The 18,260-nt window shown below is 41.1% G+C and overlaps 1 protein-coding gene across 1 annotated transcript in view; it reads right to left on the bottom strand.

Moving 5' to 3' along the window:
• Positions 1 to 18,037, bottom strand: part of RHOBTB1 (Rho related BTB domain containing 1) — a 48,452-nt gene extending 30,415 nt beyond the window's left edge. Inside the window, exon 1 of the mRNA XM_059821171.1 lies at positions 18,024 to 18,037. The gene's annotated coding sequence lies outside the window, so the exon portion shown is untranslated. The remainder of the gene's footprint in view (positions 1 to 18,023) is intronic.
• Between the last annotated feature and the right edge of the window lie 223 nt (positions 18,038 to 18,260).

Genomic DNA, 18,260 nt, shown 5'->3' with positions numbered 1-18,260 from the left:
CCATAACCCCTGCTCTATCCCTCAAGTTGAAAAGGGAGCAAAAAATTGACCATGGTCCCCCACAGAAATGAAAGGAGCAGCCTCTAAGGAAAATGCAAAGTTGAAGACACAACAGATGTCTCTACATTTACCTAGAAAACTTCTCAGTCAAATCATTGCCACAACCTTCGTAGAAACTGTAGAGACAGGGAATAATAATTCATGGCTTGTAGTATCAGAAGCCTGTCAGTCTGCTCTTTCCCAGCATGCTTGACTCTAGATTTGTTTGTTTCTGAAGGCTCGTTATTAGGACCCTTCATCAAGCCCGACCTACCTCTGGAATGACACAACACCTTTTGATCAGTAACAATGAGCACTTCCTTAGATGACCAAAAATCAGAGATACTAGCAAAATACAAATTCTTCCCACATTACTGTATAAAAGACTGCTCTGAAGCTCAGTAGCTGAGCATGAAAATATCCAAATTTACGTACGATAACTGACTCTCTTGAGCCTCCTGAAAATGTGCCGTCTACACGGACCTGTCGTTGTGTTATACACACTCACAGTCTATCAGACCAAATAGAGATCCAAATGGAAAGCTCAGCATTAGACTTGAACTACGTCAATTTTCTGACAAGTTCTGATAGACCTGAAGGGCAGAAATCAAATAGCTGATAACACTGAGCAGCTTACATATTATTTTGACCTGTGACATACCTTGTGATATCCTCTGTGATGAGATCATCTCTCTAGAAATTAATCCATATAGCAGGTGAACGAGATTTAACCATTTCAGAACCTAGTGTGTAAAAATCTGGGATGAGTGTTTTCTATATAGTGGGACAGCTTGCAACACTGCCAGCCCTCCCTTCATCAATTCTTCAGAGTCTACCTCAAGAACAGGCCACAGCACAGGGCAGTCCCCTGTGCCTCCTTTTGTTTCTTCTTTCTTGCTGTGCAGAGAGTTGTGAGGAAGGGTGACCATGCTGGTCCCACCCCTGGAAAGAGGGAAATAATCCATAGCTGGTACATGACTGATTTGAGGCTTGCACTTCGGCTTTGCAGATGCATTTTGTTAGGATTCCAGATACACCTGGCTACAACTGACTGCTCTTTCCATTTACCAGAGATGACCACAGCAGACACAAGGGACTAGACAATGACCAAGATCTGGCATTGTGGTGGGTCATGATCTGTTATCATCACAAACTGAAATTAACTGTGGCTGACATTAATAAAAGTGGCTGAGAACCAAGAAACTGAAGAACGGACAATACCCATTGATGGTGATAACCATCACCAAACAGCTGATACTTTACCAAGCAGCCACCCATAAAATGCCATTTTGCACCAAGTCTTTAGATTAGTCCTCCTTCTGCAACAAAAGATTACGCTGCAGGAGCAGATTAAGGGTGCACCTCTACTAGCATTTTAGTTCAGATCAAGAACACATTTTTGAAGCAAATATCCCAGTCATCACCACTTACCATGCTTTGGTGCAGCCACAGCATGCACACAGTGAATTACTTTCAGATGAATCTGAAGTGAAAGATGTGCCACCCACCACTAATGAGCGAGTGTTCAGTCTATAGGACCAGATTAAAGGTAATCTGAAGTAACACCCTTTGCCCCTGAAATGTGTGCAGCATGGACACCCAGCACCAACTTTTTCATCCCCAGGTCCTCTGCTACTGCATCACACAACCCACTAATGTAGACAGAACATCAGATACAATGGCTCCTGGTTTGTTATTTGGATCAGCATAACTGGGGCAAAGCTGCAGCTGAATCCTTAGTGACTGTGATGCTCAAGAGTATTCGAGATAACACACAAAACTCGAGATTAAAGGGAGATGGAAAAGCCTGATTCAACATTACTGGGTTTCATGGTAACAAACTCCATGAAATCCCTGATTTTACTCTTATGTAATTAAGAGCATCAGAAGCTTGTACAGCATTAGACTACAGATACTGTAGCGTAAGTTGTTACTGATTTTACCCATTTATAAAGACAGGCATTGACATTGTATGCTCTGTTTGGTAAGGGCATTATTTTGAGCAGTGTTCCCAACAGTACAGAAGGAAAACAACCAACAATAACCACCAAACAAGGCATTCTCCCAACTTTTGTGCATTTCTGTGGGGAAAATATTTATCAAGTTTTGCAAGGGCTACAAACAAAGAAAAATATTCCAGAGACACTGGTGACCTTCTAGAACAGGGTGCTGTTGAATTCACTTTCTGTGCTTGTTTTTCTTCCAAAAGACAGAACCAGGCTCTTGTATCTTGAATTTTATGTGACATTTCTCATGCATTCTCCTCTTTGTTAATCAGTGATGTTAGAAAGATATTATATGTGATTTTATTCACTCCCACATATGATTACTTCAAGGAAAGCACAAGGAGAGTGAGACGTCATAATGACAGCAGGTAAAACCCCCCTGAAGACCTAAACACTGACTAAAATAGTAAATACTTCAGGATGGCAGACTTCAGATAAATGCTACTTTCAAATCTTGGGTCAAGTTCTGCATTTATGTCTCAAATGCAAATCCGGCGACATGAACTGAAATGTGAAGGAAGCGAGTAGATGTGGAGTTTACTTGTAATGTCTAGTGCCACACAGAGACTCATTTGCGAAGAAAAAACATTAAAAAAGAAGAGAGAAATTGTCATCTTGTGTCTTTCACTTCAGACAAAAAGGAGAGGAAAACAGAAAAGTAGAATGGTGTTGGACTGGAACCAAATGGAATCCATACTTTTATTTCATGAACCTAGTAAGAAAGGGCCCAACTATCACCACATGTACTGCAGGCTGCACCAATTCTCGCTCATGGACCATGCCACTATTCACTCCTCCAGCACAAGGTTTTGAGCTCTTCTATGGAAACCCAATCAATTATCAAAGGGTACATGCACACCAGTCTGACTAGTCTTGCTATGAGCTGCTCTGCTGCATGCAGCAAGGACTGCTCAGCCTTTCCTTTCCCCCCTTCCCAAGCACATACTTCCTTCTACAACATTTGTTTACTCTTCTGGCAGGATAGATGGGAGAAAGGGAGGAGCATGTCAAACACCTGTTGCTCCTTCACTTCTCCTACTTCAAGGCTTCTTTGTCCTTTCATCTCCTTCAGCACAGGTCAACCTCTGGATGCAGGCATTTTTCCAGCGAATAAAATGTATTAGCAAAGAATCAAACATCAGGATTTACTGGTCAAGTGATCAGCTCTTCCTCTCAGCCTAATGCTCTACAGTGTTTGTGAAGCTTGGAATTTTAAAAGGGCAGGAGTTTTAGAAAGCTCCTCAGAGCTAAAATTGATGTTTATTTCTTCTTGGATAAAAATACTTCTAGGCATTTGAGCCTGGCCCAGGTCTTATGCTCATTAAGTATTATGTCACTTAGATAAAGAACCCTAGTACAAATATTGAACTCACTAAGTTTGAGGTTTTTTTCAGTTAATAGTGTATAGATACATTGTATACCTGAGACATAGAATCAGGCATACAAATCCAATGTGCATATAAAAGAAAAGCATAACCTAACGGAAGAGGACCTCAGAAAAATATTGAAAAGAAATTGAACTGTTCTGTTTCCAGGTACCGTGACTCCCAATCCTGAAATACAGCCTGTACAGAGATATGTGCCATTCAGTTCCTACTTACACTGAGCAGTCATATGGCAACTCTTTAATGTAGTCCTAACAATGGTGTTTTTCTCCCCACATACTTTATTTTTGCCGAGAAAGACCAGCAGCTTGAGAACTCCCCTCGAGCACACCAAACAAACTAATTTCCACCTCAGTTTCTATTACAGCTCAAGCTGAACATTTGGCTTCGAGTCAGCTGCGTGTCCTGAAATAGTACACAAACTGAGGATGGACAAAGTCATTGAGAATATTCTGGCATCACTTCCTTGCTCTCGCTGTGACCATATGCAGAGCTTCAAGGGCCTTCTTTTATTATTATCATTTTTTAAACAAGTATATTGCTGCCTTCAGAAGCCTGAGTAGTGCCTTGACCAGTAGAAGGCAACTCGGAGCTCTCCAAGACTAGTCCGCCTCAGTCTGTCCAGTGACTGATTTCTCTTTGCTCTAGATGTTGGATGCCACAATACCCACTAGAGGTTGACTTAACAAATTGAAGTCTACTACTGTTTGTCTCTACAGCCCCTTTCTAAGGCCCCCAAACAGGTCCCGACACAGACACCTGATAATCTGTGTGCTGCAAGACCCCCCTAGCAGACTCCTGCTGTTGTCACAGCAACCCACAACAGACTCCACAGACACAGCAGGGGTAAAGAAGGGGCGAAAGAGAAATCCTTCACGTTTCTAGTAAATGACACTCAGAAGTAACAAGCGCCAGGAGGTTTCTGCTTCCCGTACACATCGTACCCCTCTATTTTCGCCTTGCACCTTGTGGCCTCGCTGGAAGAGGAAGCCAGGCAGATCTGCTTCATCAAGGACTCAGCCTTCTCTGCCCTGGGGGGAGGGGAGGATGCCTCCTCCCCTCTCTCCCGACGAGGCGGGGAGCGCACCTGCGGGGAGACGGCGCCCTGCGGAGCCGTTGGCTGCCAGCCCGACCCGGCTCCGCACACGCAGCCGCGGAGGCTGCGCCGGCAGGTCCGAGCACGATCGCGCCCGGGCGACGCGGGACCTACCCGGGAGGGCGGGATGCCTGGCAGCCGGGGTGCACGCAGCGGGGGTGGCCCCCCGGCCCCGGCGGGACGGGAGACGGGTGGCAGCCGCCGCCGCGGCCCCTTCCCGCTGCTCCTTACCGCGGCGGGGCAGCGCCAGGAGCCAGCCCGACTTGGCAGGGAGGCATCGTGCCGCCGGCGCTGCTCTGCTCGCCCGGCCCCGCGGCGTGCGGCGGGCTCCCCGCCCGCCCCGGCCCGCCCCGCGGCGCTGACTCGGGCGGCCGGGCGGCGGCGGCAGGGCCGGCGGGAGCCGCGCGCACGGTGACGTCTGCAGCCCCGCGTTCTATTTTTAGCGCGGCGATTGGATTTCATTCATGAAACCGGGGCCGCGCGTAAAGGGGCGGCGGCTGGAGCCGCGCCCGCCGCCTCCGCCCGGGCCGGCCCGTCTCAGGGCGCCTGCCGGCAGCGCAGAAAGCGCGCCACGGCAAGCGGGGGGCAGCCCAGGGGCGCACCCTCCCCCTCCATCCTGGCACTGGCACACTGGGGGGGCTTTCTGCCACGGCCTCGCGCGGGAAAAGGTCGGACACGAAACTAGTCAAAAATAAATTAATACACCCCCCCCCCCCCGTATGTATACACACTCTGTAAATACTGTGTATGCATAAACAATGCAAAGGTCCTGAAGGCCTCCCTGGATAATCCCCGAAACTGGGTGCGCAATTTCTTACTGCAGGTGCTGCCGTTATGTTTTGAAATTACTTCTCCCCATTTTCACTAACAATTGAACCCTTCACGTAAAACTGACACACAATTAAACGACAACCCCCCCTTCTCTTAAGCTGACAATCTAGACTTGGAGTTTTCTAACCAGCGAAAATGGCTGAGGGCCCTGTCTGTAACTGGGAAAAGCACTCACAATTCAGAGCAGGCTCCCTGATAAAACACTGCTCTCCCCCTCTTCTACTTACCACTTGACATCAACAAACATGTAACTAACCAGTAAGGGTATGCACATGACTGCTGCAGCTAAGGGAACTTTTTTGACATAGTTGTGATTGTTGGAAAGAAAATATTCTCTTACAGCAACCTGAACTCACAGATTGCACAGTCTTGTAGCAATAATACAGTCATTTTTCGGGAAACATGTTATAAAGTTGTTTTAAAAACACCACTTCCAATAACAGTTAACAGTAGCAATAACAGGTTAACAGCATCCAACTGCATTTGGTTATAGTCAATTCCTTACGTTTTTCAAATACCCAGAAGCCAAACTTACATTAACCAGGTCAGACTGCAACAATTTTCAATTGAGTACATCTATGTCAGGAAAAACTACAGTTTGCAACTTCATACCACAGGAGGCTATTAGGTGCAGCAGAACAACGTGCATCATTGCAAATATTGTTACTTTCCTAGCTTTGCATAGACTTTGGATGCACCAGAAACTAAACCAACTCTCATTCAGACATCTGCTTGCAATCAAAGAAATATCGAATTGACAATGCAGGCAATAAAAAGTAAAAAAAGTCAACAGATTTAAAATTTGTAGTATAATTACCTTCCATTTTTTAAGTTTCAAGCTCTACATGAACTATTTTTTCTCTACAAATGAGGGCTAAAAATTTTCATTCTATGCAAGAACAACAATCCCTGTGTATTCACTTGTTTCTAGGACATGCAACTTTTAGGAAAACAATAAGGCCCAGATTCATCCTACTTAATTCAGGAGGCTGAGCAAAGCAGAGTGATAAAAAAATTGGCAGTGATAAAAAGGTTATTCCTTTTACTGGACTGTTTCAGTATGGCAAATCTTAATTCCTTATTGGTACCTTTGTTTTATAGTCTAAATGATCACTTTCTGAAGACACATCACAGAACTAGAACCCCATGTTTCTATTAAACACACCAAACTACCACTGCTGCAAACTGAGTGAATGTTATTGTCAGAACAGGTAAGTTAGCATCATGTGTGGGAGAAAACTGATACAAAGCAACCAGACTTGCTCTGATACTGATTCAAAAAGTATTGGACTGCAATAAAAAAACCCAAAAACCTTTAGATCTGCTTGCAAGCTTGTTACAGAGCTTTTCTACAGGAATAAAGGAACAGAGCAGGAAGAATGGAGAAAGCGTTATTTTTAGTGCACAACAGTAAATTTAGCAGAATACAGCAATAGCAAAGATTAGTCAGGTGGTTAAAATGGGAAAAAGAGAAACAGGGATTTGCTTTGGATGGGGATAAAGAAAAGGTCTCAAGTTTCTCTCTTTTTTTCTGTTTCATCAAAGGGTACCCAGTGCTTGGAAGCTTCTGCAGAGGTGGAAACAGCTACATGCTACTACAGTTTCCATTTTAATGACCATCTATGGCAACTGTTACCATTCAGTGCTTTCCCACCACAAACGTATACCTTCTTATGTAATTCAGACTGCAGCTTTTCCAGCGAAGTATAAAATAAAATCTGAGGACAGCTAGAAGCTCTCTGTTCTCTGACACATAATCCTATTGAACTGTATTTACATTTTCCAAACTTTTAAACAAACAGTTGAGTTTTGACCACAAACTTGAGTGGCACACCTTGAGAAGTGGCTGGAATGCATCTCTAATAGGGTGTAGAGCAACTGACAGTTTCTAGGCTTTCACAGAATCACTACGGTTGGAAAAGACCTGTAAGATCACCAAGTCCAACCATCAACCAACACCAGCATGCCCATTAAACCATGTCCCACAATGCCACGTCCACACGTTCCTTGAAAACCTCCAGTGATGGTGACTCCACCACTTCCCTGGGCAGCTTGTTCCAGTGTCTCACCACTCTCTCAGTAAAGAAATTTTTCCTAATAATACAAGAAAGCACAGTAATAAACTACAAGTATTTCCACTGACTTTGCATAAGCATTAAAAATATATAAGTGATAAAGCTTTACTCAATTAGATGTTTAAGTACTCTAGGTAGCCAGATTGAATTTTTCTTTTTTATTTGTTTGTGTTCAGGGGAGAATAACAGCTAGAGGGAAAGGGAGAAGGAAATATGCTCCACCTTCGCAAGCAATCCTAAAGGACACGGCATTGGACCATGGCTAGCATTTAACTACGGAGTCTGCTTTTACCAACTCCGTACAGTTATCCAAAACATGGTTATGGGCTGCCAAGCATGCCCCATCATTGCATCTCCATTATGTGCTTTTAAGACTATCACACAACTTCGAGAACAACTGAATAAAAAAGAATGAAATAATAATTAAAAAATGCATTCACACCCATGGAGAATTCTACTTACTGAGAATTATTTTAGTTTTGCTAAATCACAAAACGCGTTTGGAAGTGCAAACGAAAAGGTATATTCCCATATGCTCCAACATCTTATTTGTTACTCCAGGGCTAAATTAACCTTTTGTTTTTGAGAATATATTTCTCAGATGACTAAAAAACATCAGCAGAGAACATCAGTTGTGCATAAACCATAATTGAATTTACAAATAACCTTTCTACTCCTGGATCTGGAGAGTTAGTTTAACTTCAGAGGCTGCTCCAACATACAGTGTTAGCAGAACTCCTTAGGGAGCTTTCTACCAGCTCAGAAATGCTGAAGCTCAGTGCCCTCAGGCCCTTCCATCCTCTGCACTCCTGAGACACCAGAGAAAGGCTCAGGAGTAGAAAGGTTGAAAAAATACCAGTCAAGGATAATAGGAGGTGCAGGAAGAGGGAACTACAAGCATTCACTTCAGCTTCTTTGTCAAAACTCTTCTGGAAGAGGAGGAAATGGACTAGCCCATGCTTCTTACCACCCCATCATAATCTAAGTCTGCTCTGTCTGCAGAAGAATGATAGTTTAAGCATGGTAAGCCTGGGGTTTAGTTTTTATATTACTGTTTAACAGCCTTCTGAGAAAGTCTACATCCCAGACCCATCCAGACTTGAGGCCATGTGGAAGCAAGGGGTTCTTCCCTGTATTAGATGTCTAGGCAGGGTCTATCACAGATAACTGCTTAAAAAAAAAAAAAATTAAAAAAAAAAATCTAGTGATGCAGCCCCTTGCTCCCTCTGAGGACCCACTCAAGCTTTTAATTCAGGACAACTGAGATTATCACCCCTCTGTTTTAGGTAGTAACATGCTAGCACGAACGCAGTTTCCTAAGACAATTTACACACACTGACAACAGTCAGCATGGACAGTTACAGGACTGGGGTTGAGCGTGCACTGAGAGAGGGTGGATCTGACATTGCAGAGGCAGCCTGGGACAGTCCAAAAACAAAACTCAAGAGTACAGGACAAACTAGAGTTCCTCTCTCTCCCTTATCCCTGAATGCAGGGGCCCTTCATTATTACACTTTAAGAGCGTGTTAAGATTAAAAGATTGTTAGTGGAAATAAGTTTAAATGCACAAGGAATTAAGTAAAACAAAGTAAGTTAAATTATCCCATATGGGCTCCATGTTGCATATGGCAATCTCACAGGAACAGAAGGTGCTCTCTACAGGCCATGAAACCTGCTTTCAACAATACAAAAGAACATGAATGAATGATGTACAACCAAAATAAGGAGACATGTGGTACTTCAGTTATGGACTTCACCATCCACCCATTGTATGTGATAGATGTAGTCTCAGCCAACTGGCAGCATGTGAATTAAAATATCAGAATTACCCAGCTTCTGTCATTGAAGTCTACTTTTTCCCCACAATTAGGCTTAGAGGCTTTAATTATGTGGGTACATCAAAACCATTTCTAACTACTTCTGTAATGGATTAGTATCTATTCCATTAGACTTTATCCATAAAAAATTCATAAAGAGAATAAATGTCTTGAAAAAACTATGTAAATGCATATTCTATACACATTGAAATAAAATTCAAGTAATTTCCTGTCAATACAATTTTTTTATTAATGGGTTTGCATTCAGAACTGTAATGTACCCATGCCAAATGCTTATGCATTCACAATTAGCTTTCTTTTCAAAACTATTATATATTGTACACAGTTCTTTTGTCTCTTCAGTGTAATAGGGACAGAGTTTAGCATTTGACGTAAGGTGCTTCTATTAGTGATGTCAACATCTATTCTCAGCCAACTATGAAAATTCATTAGGCCAGTTGCATCCCTTTTCATATTATCCCACACAATTGTCTCAATTCTCAGAGGTGGAGACATGTAATGTATACAATGACATCTTCACTGTGTGCATTAGACACTAACATAGACCACTATGCATTTATTTGTTAGGGTTTTTTTCAGTTATTCACTGGATGCTAAATATAGTGCAAGATCATCATCACTTAAGAAGCCTGCAATGCACCAGATTTTATTAGAGCATTCTATGAATGATACATAGCACCAGTTGTTTGCCTTACGAATTGTAGTTCCACATTCTTTTTCACTAGCAGAGGGATATAAAATGCTTAATACAAGCATACATTTTAAACAGCTGGGTATACAAGAAAGGGACTATCTAGAGAAGGAAAATGCCAATACTTATAATTTGGAATAAAAATTAGATACCTACCACTTTTTCAGAGGGTTATATTTCAACAATGCTTTAGTTTTTAGTCTCATCATGTGTAGGATGTTGACTTTTGCCTTCTCCTGCTTCCATATTTATCCTGTTAATTGTAAGACCCTGCTCTCCCCACCTCATCCCACAACAGAATCGCAATTTAGGTGGGAAGGAGCCTCCGGAGGTCGTCTAGTCTAACCTCCTCCTCAATGCACAGCTAACTTCAAAGCTTGATCAGGTCAAGGATGGTAAGTCCACAGTCTCCAACCTGCCTGTTCCATTGCTTAGCCACTCGCTATGAAAACGTTTTTCTTTACACCCAGTGAGAATTTACCTTGCTGCTACTTGTCACTGCTGCCTCTTGTCCTTTTGTTGTGCAACTGTGAGATGAGTCTAGTTTCCCCTATAACCCCTCGTTAGGTACCCGAGACAGTAATTAGATGCCCTCTTAGCCTTCTCTTCTCCAGGCCAGATAAACAGCTCTCTGAGTCTCTCTATGTACATCTTGTGTTTCAGTCCCCTAACTGTATTAGTGGCCCTTCATTGCACTCTCTTCTGTTGGCCAATCTCTCTTCGGTACTGTGAAGCCTGAAACTGGACCCAGTACTTAAGATACAGCCTCACAAGTGCTGAGTAGAGGGGAATAATCACTGCCATCAACTTCCTCGCTACATTCGTCCTAACGCAGCCCAGTATGTGGTTAGCCTTTGTCGCTGGAAGGGTGCTCTGCTGACTCAGGTATATCTCAGCCTGTTCACTTGCGCTGTCAGAGTCTCTCTCGTGAAACCTTACAAAACTCTATTACTGCCTTTGCTGCTGCACTTTTTTTCTACAGGCTGCACAGTCTGGTCTTAAAAGGGAGTGAATTCATTTGAATAGTCCCAGTTTGCGAAGTTAGGTGTACCAGAATAAAATTAAGCAAAATAAAATTTTGGCTTAATATGAAGAACAGCAAGAGAAACAGCTGAGTGGTTATGTAAGAGTCTCCCAAGGGAAGAAGTGGCAGAGTTACAGCTTGCTGCATTCACAACCCGGAGAGGACAAGGCTGTATTAAGAATTTGTTGTACAGCACAGTTTTGTATAAGATGTGTATTTTTTTTTAATGGTAACAAGTTTGCAACAGCTTGTATTTGCTATATTCCCTGCTTCTAGACCCTCAGAACTACAACATGGGTAAGAAAGACTTAATCAGCTTATAAAAACAGTTCCAAACAGAAGCTAAATGGGAGTAACTGGCTAGTAGGAGGATTTCTTCTTGAATGTGTGCCATTTCACCTTGTTTGGCAAGGGAATGAGACTGGAAGTGATTGCACCAAAGTGTCATAAGACTTTTTCCCAACTACCCAAAGCATGCCTGCTTTATCAGCTATTTCCAGTATTTAAGGGGTTTTCCAAGGTACAGGAGATTTGTCCTCTATGGCAATCTATTGGAGTGTTATATTTTATACAGCTCACTAACCAAAATTAAGGGTAATGTTATGCTTAATGCAGCAGTGAAAGTTTGACTAACATGAGAAGAAGTATTCTAATTTCTTGACAATTCTGTTCCTAGCTACTGCCTCTGTTCACAGACTGGGACATACCAGAAATACATTTTCAGCCCAGAATAACTCTTTATTGCCACTTCACAGGACAACATTCACACATACATGAAAAGCTAATCCCAGGAGCAAATCCTCACCTTGAAGAACTGATTTCATGTCTGTACTACGTTATCCAATTATCTCACCTGTAGTGCTGGCATCTGCATAACTGTTCAGAGTTTCTTAAAACATTTCTGCCATCTAATCAGATATTAATGCAATGGAAAGAACTTCTTTGTGGAATGAAATGAGAGTCATAGCAAACAGTCAGCTGGGGAAGATCTTCTGTCTGTCTGACCTTCTGGCTAGCTGTTGGTCTCCGTCCCTCCTCTATGTAGATCAGTCAAAATGAACTTCTGTCCGAGTACCAAGTTTCAAAGAGAAATGATATCTTGGAACCCCTTTATACTACAAGAGGAGGTTTTCAATGGCAAACACAGTCTTTTCTTCTTACTCTGGATCCAAGCTATTGAGCTTTAAAAGCGATATATAAATGAATCAGCTCTCATTCTTTAAAGCATTATAAATGCTCTCCCTGCCTTTTGAGGCTTGTAAAAATCACCTAATGTATTAAAAGCCTAGTAGCTTCATATGCAGAAGGATACAAAATGTAGACCAACTTTTAGAAGCTGAAATATTGGTCAAAGATTGCATAAATTCTACAGAAGCAATACATAGAGATCTCTGCAACGACATGCTATTACTGCTCTGAGTTGCTTATACTGGTGCTATAAAGAGATCATGAGGACAAGCCTTGAACACAGATCTCTAATTACAGGAACTGGAAGGTGTAGTGTAGGGGTGGTGAGGGGAAGAGAAGCAAAGGGGATTTTCTCTCCTTTTTCACAGCTGCAAAAGACTAGTATTATTGGTCTCTATATCACTGCTTGTATACAAGAACAGCAGCCAACAGCCATATTCTGATCTTTATAGGGTGTCAAATCAACAAAGCAGGATAAAATAGTAGAACCAAGGGCAGCTTAATCTCACCATCATTTATCTTTGAGAAACAGCCTTATTAACTACAACTTACTCTTCTGCACCTCAGTTCCACAGTTAGCTAGATGCGAAAGTAAAAGACCCCAATCATGGTTTAAGGGCCTGATACAAATCCTACTGAAACTGATGGGGAAAAGCTTCCATTGACTCCTCTGGGCTTCAATTCAGATGATAATTCAAGAAGTCGTTGTCCATATAATTAGTTGCAACATGCCTGTCTTAGAAAGATGAAGACTTATAACTTAAAGTAGCTGAAACAAAACAGCACTAAATGAAACACCTATCACTTTAATATTTTCTCCACTAGGTTGTTCAAAGAATGTACTGGTTTGGATTACAATCCCCTCCCCCCCAGGATTACAGTACAACTCCTCATTTATTTTGAATAATGTTATTCTGCACAGTAGCAACACTGTGGCTTTAATCATTCAAGATCCAAATTCAAAGTCTGAAACTCCTGTTACATTCTGCACATTCTCCACTTTTGAACCATACATTTTTTGAAAGAAAAAGCTTTTCCAGAAGGTAAGACCCTGTGCCTCTTACAACCATTTACACCAGTTTAATGACATGATTTAGTTAAACTAGCACAGAATGCCTTGCAAAGACTGCACTTCTGCAACACAAATTTAAATTCAGTGGGTTAGACCAGATTATATCAATACAAGGTTTCTACTGTCCAAACACTGCTCATCTATTTTAGCGGTTTACTTCAGTATGTCTAAGCAAATCTAGTTACCACTTTTTTGTTTCTCCAATGAGTCATATGCAGAAAGAATATTAGCAGGGTCCATTCTGATGGACATCTTTCTCCCCCTGAAACACTTTCTATAAATTCTAGCAAAACTGTGTAGCTGAAGGATAATGGTAATTGCAGAAATTGCAGAGGAATGCATGCAAATGATCCATACAAGCAAATGCACACAAGTGATTCCAAGTCTAAGAAGCAGGGAATGAAGACAGTTTGCATGTTTCACTGCAGGCTGTTTGATGAGACTTTCCCAAATTATGTTTATTAGGAAGAGTTACCAAAAAGGGTTCTGTTCTTTTTTAATGCTACCCTTCAAAAGCCACCAACCATGAAAGCACATCTTTCTTACACATATTTGCAGTTTTTACAGAGGGTGTGGAATATACTACCTCCAGCAGCTGTCAAAATGTCATTGTTACAGGCTTGAAATACAGATTAGGCAGAAGACAGAGAGCTTAAAGGATTCAAGCTACTATGTATACTGTGTGATTTGCAAAGTATGGAGAAAAAGACATCACTTTCCCATTACACATACACAAACAGGTAATTGCAGCATTTAAATATGTCAGGAGCAGAATTTACCTTTGTAAAATTAAAACCAAACTAGAACCACCAGCAGTGGTTTTGAACTTAATCAGGCATTCAGGGAGCTTTAACAAAATCAAAAGTATGCCAGTGCCTTGAAATTTCTCATGCACTCATTGCTTGGAAGTCATATTGCCAAAGCATCATGAATTCTAGTAACAGTTTTTTTTCTTTTTCAATAAAGTAGCACGGCATGTAGCTTTTTATTTTTAAAGAACCCTTTACAGTCTTTTCCAAGTCAGGCAAGAGTCCTTTTCCTGGGTAAGGGTAGAAGAGAAGAACTATAAGGGTATTAAGCTTATTTGCTCCCATACATATTGGCAAAAGTGCTAGAGCAGTGTGCATTTTGTAGCATTATAGAAGTCTCAAGTGAACTGAATGCCTCCCCCAACTCATCTCCAAAATATTTTTGCAGGAAAAAAGTATGAATTATTTACAGAAGCAACTGCCTATAAAATTTTGTCAAACTATATCTGTTACAGAAGATAAACACTCCTCCACCATTCCAATTTAAAATAGGTGAACAGCACTTATTTTTTACATTAGGCTTCTAGCTGAAATTCAGAACTACAGCTAAAATACTATTGTACTATTATTGTAAGAGAAATGTTGAGAGTTCCTTAACTATAGTGTTGCCAGTGGGAACCACTGTGGCAAACACACAAAGAAAGGAGGATTAAAAGACCCAAATTCACCCCCGTAGAAATTTCAATAGAGACAGTTGCATTGCCTAAAGAAAAGCCTGACCCACAGGTATTTTCCTTAGAAGACTGGGAAGTATTTTTTGAAACATTCCTCTTTATTTAGTAACCAATAATCTACATATACACCTAAGCACACATGACAGTTTAAAACATGTATCTGAAATAGAAGAGCCAAATTTAAGGAGTTCAAGTGTTAAGCAATAGCCGTAAATCAAGAACTGAAACATGGATAGTCGTAAGGGCCATAACATATATATCTGTCCTAGGTGTAAACGGTATCTGTTGCTCAGGATAATTATTGGAACATCTGCTCATTTAGGAGCCTGTGAAGAAGCACATTTCACCACTGACAAAGTGGTGAAAACAAGCAAGTATCTAAAGCTCAGGTACTGTTACCATACTAAGTATGTTTTCGTCACTGCAAATCCTCATCTTGAGAGTGCTAGGCCCTTGCTTCCAAAAGTGTGAGACACAGGTAATTCCAATTGGCAAGAAGATGCTCTGGGGTGACAGCACTGCTTTTATATCACAACTTGGATTTCCCGTGTTGGGGACCTTGTTGCTTAAGCTCCCTGAATTAATGAACATTTCAGAACTGCATCATTTCTTTCTTCATTTCCCACCTAACAATAACAAAGAATTGTTTCCTGATTCTGCCTAGGTGTTGTGAGAATCATTCACTCTCCTTTATCAAAAGCACAGGAAATCCCATGATAAAGTTAGAAACGTGCTTAGTACAGGATTTCAACAGTCTGTGATAGACAGTGCTAGACAACATAAGTTTAATTACAGTGATTAAAAGCAATATATAGCAACACTGCCCCTTCCCCCACACTCCAACCACAGACACACAGCAGTCCCCCAATTTTCTAATCTCTAGTCACAAGCAATCGTAAGCTTGCAAAGAACTAGCTCAAGCAGTTTTGAAATTCGAAATTTGCTCTGCTACATTTAATTCTACTGAAGGTTACTGTTTCACTGTTCATTTTGCACAGTCCAGAACTTTGCTTTTACCTATCTGAATTGTCAGCTAAATTAAATTGCCAGGCTCTGCACTGTAGTGGCTAACACACATGTACCGATTTTATTCCACTGACTGTGGGGAAAGTAATCTCTGAGAGAGCAGTAGCTTCTTTAACCAGAGAGCTAAATTTACTACTACTCGTCTCATAATGCCTCAAGTGACACAGAAGCCCATAAGCAAATAAGCTGTGATCGGGATATTCAGGAGCAAATAACACCTCTACAAAGACATGCCTTCCACAGATGTAGCATTTTCTGACTCAAGCACATGACAATACATAAGTTAACTTTTGTCCAGACCTGGAGATATGTTCTCTTCAAGAAGTGGGACCCAATCACAGAAGCAACAGAAACTGGTGTAGAAACAGCAAGTTTCCGAGAACATTATTCTGTAATTTAATTACATAAGCTATGTGTATTAGTCAGAAATTCATTTAGAGACAGAAGATCAGGCTGGGAAGTGAGACTTCGCACTGGGAGCAGAAGTGAAGAGAGATATTGGGGTTCTTAGGTGTGCCATTTGCCCTAATAAGTAGTTTGTGATGCTGAGATCACTTTTAGTGTATATTAAATAATTAATAGCATCACAACTTGCACACATGTAATATTATATACTGGCTTTCAGGAACTGCATTACCTATAAAATGACTTCTATTTTTGTTCACAAAGTATATGTTTGTCTTTGATGATATGCTGGAGGGGGCTCATTAAATTACTAATGTAACTATTAAAGCTATTAAATTACCAACTTTGAGGGATCAATTCAAAGCACATTGAGATAAGCATAAATCCAAAGTAAAACAAGTGTCTCTTCACTTCAGTGACCCTCCTATGAGGCTCTGAAGGCTGAAATATCTTTCTCCTGACAGCATTAACCCCTTCTTTTTATGACCCTCCCTGGCCAAAACACTGAGGTAGTTACTCCTAGAGCTCATGAAACATTCTGTTTGGTAGTGCATAACAATGGGGGTGGGATCACTTGGTTTGTGTTTACTTTGAGAGCCCAGGGGAGAGATTGCTCCCTAAGCTTCCTAACAAGATGCTTATTTTTCTTCACATTGTCACTACGTTTTCCCATGAACAAATATTTATACTTCAGAGGAAATGTTTCAGTAACATGTATCAGGCAGGATAAGCAACGTGTTCACTTCCCTTCCCTTTATTATGAGAAAGCAATTTTGCTTACATGAGAAAGTAAATAAATAGATTCCCTAGAGATGCCTGGGAAGGGGTCATTCTTGCAGGGAACCTGTCTTGAAAATATTGGCAACATGTCACTGTGTTAGATGACCTGTAAATGTTTCATTTGTAATTGCGAGAAATTAATACATCAGAGAATTATTGTTTCCTTTGTTCAGAGAAACAGATCATTCTCATACAATCCTGTCTTAATTAAAATATTTTCCCTCTGACAAATTTTAGTAGCGTGTTATGTTCCTATCTGCATTATTATAATGTACATTTAATACATATGGCAAGATATAAATCCACCTTTTGTTAATGCTTCTGAACATGTAACAGACTGGGAAGGCCAATGGGTGAAAATTACCTCATTTCATTGACTACTCCAAAATTTGAGCAGGGGGGTGGACTATATGACCCCCTGAGGTTCCTTATGACCTGAATTTTCCTGTGATCCTAAATTAAGGAGATGTATTTGGCTTTACTAACTTACATGCTTACTGCATGAACCTGTGAAGATCTAGGTGTGGGACTTGGCAAAAGCATTATTAATACACATCTGTAATTCAGGCTGGCAACAGCCCCACCTTTTCCCTAGACTGCACAGAGCAGTAACAGAGAAAGCTGCCTGGTTGCATAAAAGAGTACCTGCGTATTTGTGGTACAAACTCTTTCTTCATCCCAGGATCTCACTTATTTCCTGCATCTGCAGTTAGTCTCTGTAAGTGTTGACTCTTGAAAATTAGGCTTAGCAGCTTCCGTTTCTTTGATACTTTGAAGAAAAGCTTGACATTGGGTCAAAAGCAGAAGCCGCCCATTACACTAACTCTGCAACAATGCAGATCCTTTATACATTTGTTTTTATCTACTGGAATATCAGAACAAAGCTGACTAATCCTGTAAGTGAAAGGATTAATTCTAGGACTTTTCAGTTAAGACTTTCAGTACAAAGTTCTCCAAGTCACAGATGCTATAACTTTAAAATACCTGTCCAAAAGCTGCTGGACAGAACAGCAGCGGTGACAGGCAACACTGAGTGAAATGAGTCAGTTTTTCTTTTTTTTAATTTCTCCCTGGGAACACTTACCTCACAGGAGAAAAAAATGTTCATATCCATCTTTAACATCTTGGTCAAAAGCAGAATTCCATTACAGATATTTCATGTCTTTCTCTTACTGTGGTACTCCTGACGGGGAAAGAAGAAAAAAAAAGAAAAAAAAAAAGAAGAGAGAATAAACCTTACTATTTTCAACTTAAAATTACAACACATGCAATACCAAAGACATATCTTATGATCCATTTTATATTGTAAAACAGGTCTGCT

The sequence above is a fragment of the Gavia stellata genome, chromosome 9, assembly GCF_030936135.1.
Source record: "Gavia stellata isolate bGavSte3 chromosome 9, bGavSte3.hap2, whole genome shotgun sequence".
Taxonomy (NCBI): Eukaryota; Metazoa; Chordata; class Aves; order Gaviiformes; family Gaviidae; genus Gavia; species Gavia stellata.
Note: the sequence above shows the minus strand (reverse complement) of the source record. Positions and strands in the feature narration are given on the sequence as shown.